Source organism: Palaemon carinicauda, chromosome 14 (assembly GCF_036898095.1).
Source record: "Palaemon carinicauda isolate YSFRI2023 chromosome 14, ASM3689809v2, whole genome shotgun sequence".
In the NCBI taxonomy this organism is placed as follows: Eukaryota; Metazoa; Arthropoda; class Malacostraca; order Decapoda; family Palaemonidae; genus Palaemon; species Palaemon carinicauda.
Window position 1 is genome coordinate 32,918,240 of NC_090738.1, and position 6,272 is coordinate 32,924,511.

Sequence of the window (6,272 nt, forward strand, 5' to 3'; positions counted from 1 at the left end):
GCGGGAGGACGCTCGACGTCAAGTCGAGACTGCCTTGACTGCCTAGATTGAGCAGTCAAAACAACCCTTGACTGCGGTGTTTGACGCTCAACGTCAAAACAAGGCAACTGAGCTGGTTGGCGAACGTCCTGAACGTCAACACGAGACTGCGGCAGCGGCTGAACGTCAACACGAGACTGCGGCAGCGGCTGAAAGTCAACACGGGACTGCATCGAGTGAGGCTCCAAGTCACGTGACTGATGTGACAAACTACCGACATCACGTTTCGTAACGTCAAAAGGACGAGTAAAGGCTCGTTTGGGCGGCTGACGGCCAGGATCTCAATCAGCGTAACGGCGAGGATCATCGTGAACCTGCTCAACGGTATACTCCTCCATAAGGGAGGCAAGCTTATTCTGCATATCCTGCAGGACAACCCATTTAGGATCAACGGGAGTCGGTACGGGCCGAGACGATGGTAACGTCTGTGACGGCAAAACATTGCCTTTACTGAGACTCTCGGAGCCCGTGTTACGCTTTCGTTTAATCGGCGAACAGTCTTCCGACGACTGCAAAGGGTCAGAGATGTCCCAATGGCTACAGCCAGGACGCTGGACCTGTCCTGAAGGGACTGACTTCCGCTTTAAGGGTCTAGAAACTTTGCTCCAAGGTTTCTTTCGCGAGAAGCCTTCGGATGACGAGGAGAAAACAGCCTCGCTCGTCTTATGGTAGGGGCGATCTTGACGAGACACGCCCGATACCATAGAGGGAACGTCTGTTCGTTGGTTAAAGCCTCTCGTCCCCTTAAGTCCTACGACATTACTTCTCCCTGGTGCAGGGGAGCCTGAAAGAGGTCTCGGACTAGGAGAACGATAAGCACGAACAGACGAACCCTCGGTCGCAACACTAAAAACACTTTGCGCACTAATCACTTTATCCCCACGATTTTCTGATTTGGCACTCTGACACTTTAACACATTCACATCCACCATGAGTTGATTACGGTCCGATGCTAAGGACTCAACTCTCTCGCCCAAAGCTTGAATGGCAAGCAACATATCCCGCATGGATGGTTCATGAGTGCTAGTAGAGGGTTCAGGAACAACTACTACAGGAGAAGGATTAGGTTCAGGGGCATGGGAGGAGGAAAAATCCAACGACCTAGAGGAGCTTCTCCTCACCCTATCTCTCTCAAGCTTACGAGAATATTTATCAAACTCTAGCCAGTCGAATTCCGAAAGTACCACGCACTCATCACACTGATCTCCTAATTGGCAGGTTTTACCCCGGCAATTAGAACACACGGTATGTGGCTCGAGAGAGGCCTTGAGAAGACGTTTGTTACAATCCCTAGCATTACATTTACGAAATTTAGGTCCAGGGATAGGAGAAGGGTCAGCCATTTTGAAAAGTCAAAGAAAATCTAAAAACAATCCAAAGTCATCAACAATAAACGCTATCCAAAAAAGGGTTCAAGAGTTTTAATTGAAGAGAAAAACACCTGTCACTGCGAAAGCTCAAAACCAAAAAGAAGTACTTCACCAAGAATGACGAAAAAACTCCAGGTTAACAGTGAGCGGAATCAACTTGTCGACAAGACCGACAGAGAAGAACTGAGGCTGTTTACATGTATATGCGGTATCTGACCGATAGTCGGCGCTGGTGGGCACACCCGCAACCTTCACGGCGATCGCTCGCGAGTTTTTGTGTTTCTGTCGAGCCGTCCGAGACGTCAGCTATTATATATTATATATTCACCGGCTAAGTTTAATATTTAAAACCAGCTGTTCTACAATCCACCCAAGAGTCACTTTCCAATTCCACTTTTATGGACCTTGTTTAATTTTCTTCTTTCACCTTTCCCATGGCATGTCACACTTTGTCACAAACCAGTCACTCTCCCGTCTATATGTTCTGTCACGCGTTTCACAAACATCATAAACAATATAATTAGATCTAAACAATTTGTCTCCAATACCATGAGCATCATCAACCTTTACATCGCGTCCCCATCGATTCTACCACACGTTAAATACATAAATCAATGTACAATGTATATACATTTTTACTTGTATTTTGAAACTCCTCACAAAACTTTAAAGAAAAGTACTTGATATCCAAACTCTTTTACTGGTCAAAATACATAAAAGTTATTTCCATACTAACATGAATACATAGAATGTATTCCTACTTTCCAATGACAGCAAACATGTAGGCAAGCGAGCAGTTGACATGCTATATATATTTAATCAAATCTTTCGTATTGCTAAGTATATGTAACATATAGAAAATGTCTAAGCCATCTCCTTTCAAGCTAAACTCCAGAATAAAGAATACAAGACTTTTTTATCTAAATAAAATTTTAAATATAAGCTTTACAATATTAACTCTAGCCAGTGAATATCTGCATTTATAAAGAAAAAAGTAAAAAACAAAAATAAGAGATATTATACCAAAAATATGACGGAAGGAAGATATATATAAAAATATGTTGCTAGAGATATAGATATTATAAGAAAAATATTTTGGAAGAGATATTATATGAAAAATATTTTGGGAGATATATTACATGAAAAAAAAATGTTGGAAGAGATATAGGAAAAATACGTTGAAAGGGATATATAAAATCTTTTTGCTAGAGATATTATTAAATATTATATGAAAAATATGTTGGAAGAGATATATGAAAAGTCAAGCAAACTGGTATTCCAATAAATATAAAAACATAACGGTCTTCCAATGGCACTATTAACTAAATACAACCATAATCGAAAAAAAAAATTAAACCAAAGTAAGAAAAATAACCAACATAAAAAAAACCCAGACACCCACTTCTTTTCCTCTCTCTTTCTCTCCCTTCCTTCCTTCCTTCTCTTTTTTTTTTTTCCTTTTTTTTTTGAATGCTGTTAAAACGCGAATGGTGCACATGTCATTTGCAGGAGGCTGGGCGGTGCTTTTAATGTCATGAAATCAGGCGTGAATCCCCTACAGCCATCTCCCCTCTGCCTCCCCTCACTTCTCTCTCTCTCTCTCTCTCTCTCTCTCTCTCTCTCTCTCTCTCTCTCTCTCTCTCTCTCTCTCTCTCTCTCTCTCTCTCTACTTTTACCCTCTTTTACTATTGCTTCTTCCCCTTTGGGTTTTTCTAATACTAAATGTTTAGCTTTTTGACAAGAGATGAGGTTACTCCTAAAGTATTATTTGCCTATATCAACATTGTGCATACGCGTGTGTATACCCAAATTTTACACAATCACACACGCATATATATACATGTATATATATATATATATATATATATATATATATATATATATATATATATATATATATAATCTAAATATCTTAGAAGTTAAATGTCCTCTATACACGTCAATATACTCAAAGAACACACACACACACACACACACACACACACACACACACACACACACACAAAACACTTATAAATTATTCGACAAATAATGAGAAAGCGCCCTTGCTCATTCGCAAAAATAACAAGTTTGACACCGCCGATAAAATATCGCTTCCGGTTGCCACTTTGCGCCTGGTGCTTGACAGCCCCAAAACAGCGCTTTTCCTCCACTTGGCAATCTCGTAGGTCACCTCTGCACTTTCTCAACATTCGGCCATAAATTTCGGGAGGACATTGAGAAAAGTATACCTCTAATGACATCCTGAGAACCAATCAGCTAGGAGGAAAAATGGTTGTGGCCTTCATTGCGTTTCTTTCCTGAATTCATTCTCTACTAGTTTTTTTATTTAAATATGATGATAATAATAATAATAATAATAATAATAATAATAATAATAATAATAATAATAATAATAATCACCATAATAATAATAATAATAATAATAATAATAATAATAATAATAATAATAATCACCATAATAATAATAATAATCATAATAATTATTATAATAATAACCGTCTCTAGACTGCGATTGACAAAATAATAATAATAACATCTTGCTTTTCCAAATAGGGTTATAGCTTAGGAAGTAATAATAATAATAATAATAATAATAATAATAATAATAATAATAATGATAATAATAATAATAATAATAATAATCCAGTCTCTAGACTGCGATTAACAAAATAATAATAATAATAATAATAATAATAATAATAATAATAATAATAATGATAATAATAATAATAATAATAATAATTGACTGTGACAAGATATCAGTAGTGAACCTGTCCTACAACAACAATAATAATAATAATAATAATAATAATAATAATAATAATAATAATAATAATCTGACCATCTCTGTGAAAAGGGTTAAAAGATGAAAGCATTTAAGATAGATAAAATAATAAATATAAGGACCTATACAAAAACCCTTACACTAACTGAAGAATCATAGCTTCACAACAGTAAACACCAACAATAAATAACACACAATAACAATAATAAAACAAAATACAAATAAACAATAATGAAAAATAATGGCTGTACCTGAATTACGGGACAACCTACGCACATAGAGGAAGGAAGTAATAAATAATTATTTCTGAAAAATGCATCACTTTAAGTACTGTATCCGCGTACTCGCACACCATTTCTTAAACAAAGACTAAACTCGTAAACAATATTCCTTTGTTTGTTCGAAAATATTGGTAGTTTGAAATGGCTTCTCTTTTCAACGTACAAAGAAAGGAGGAACCTTAAAATATATTTGCGTTTAGTTCGATGTACGAAACTGGGCAAAAAAGGTACGCCACTATTTTCAGCAAATTCTGTCAAAAGTACGTCTTGTTAATAAACGCCTGTTATTTTAGCAAATTCTGTCGATAGTATGCCTTGTTTAAAAACCCCTGTTATTTTAGCCAATTATGTCAATAGTATGCTTTGTTAACAAACGCCTTTTATTTTAGCAAATTCTGTCAACAGTATGCCTTGTTAACAAACGCCTGTTATTTTAACAAAAAATGACAAAAGTATGCTTTATTGATAAACTGGCATTGCAGCAATTGTGGGTTGCAAAACTAGATAAAAGTTTTAAACAATACAAAAACCTAGAAAAGGGGTTGACTTTAGATGGAGAAAGAATGGCTTGGCTTAGCGTTATTTTTGTAAACTTTTATGGTGATAACCCCAGCATAAGATATCAATTATATTAAATTTCACAATATTTCACATAAAAAATTTAACCTTATCACTATAGATGCAAATTTAAACATTCTTAAGCGATGTACTATAGAGATTGAATCAAATATTGACAACCTACAAAAACTCAGACTATACATAAGTTTAGTGAGATCGGTGTTACTATATGAACATGAGTTAAGGTATGACAATGAAACAATCTCCAATAGATTTAGCAGACTTGAGAACAAAGCCCTCAGAAAGATATTGGGAGTTAAATGGCAGGACAGAATAGGATATGAAACTATAGGAGAGATTACCCAAGTGCCACATGTTGACGAGATCATGATGAAGGGTAGATGGAGATGCTTTGAGCAAGCTCTTCGCACTCCCCAAGAGAAATTAGTTCACCAAAAGTTCAGCTGCCCTCCACAAGGCACAAGAAGAGTTGGAAGACCCAGGCCAACATGGCTGAGGACTATGACGAGCGAAGTGGTAGATGATAAGTGGAGAAGTATTGAATTAAAAGTTCAAGATAGAGACGACTGGCGAAATCTAACAGAGGGCCTTGCGTCAATAGGCGTAGGAGGAGATGATGATGATGGGAAAAACTATTTATAAATCAATAATATTATAAGGTCTTACACCCTCTTCATTCGCAAAATGTTAGCCTAACAAGAAGTAATTTTTCCTTCAGTAATAATGTCACCAATCTACGTCAATGACCGCGGCATTGTACCGTCAAATAACCCCTTAGCAATTCATCAATCAATCAGTCAATCTCCGGCGGCTATGCCTTTCCCTCGCCCTATTTCAGTAACCCCAACAGCAAATCGATCACCGTTCCCATCCAAGAAATAGCAACTTGTCTTATCTTGGTAGAAAAAGGAGACAATTTATCAAAACTAAACTTACCATTTGTTTTTTCATCATAAGTTTCCGATACCTCTTCCTTCTCCACCTACCCCTCTTCTTAGATACTACTGGAACCTCCTCCACCTCTTCCTCCTCCTCCTCATGTTCTCAAATACTACCGGTACCTTCTCTACCCTTTCCTCCTCTTCTTCTTATATACCACCAGTGCCTCCTGCACATCTTTCTGTTCTTCTCAGATACCACCAGTACCTCTTCTACCTCTTCCTGTTCTCAGATACTACCGGTACCTCCTCCACCTCTTCCTTCTCTTGTTCTTAG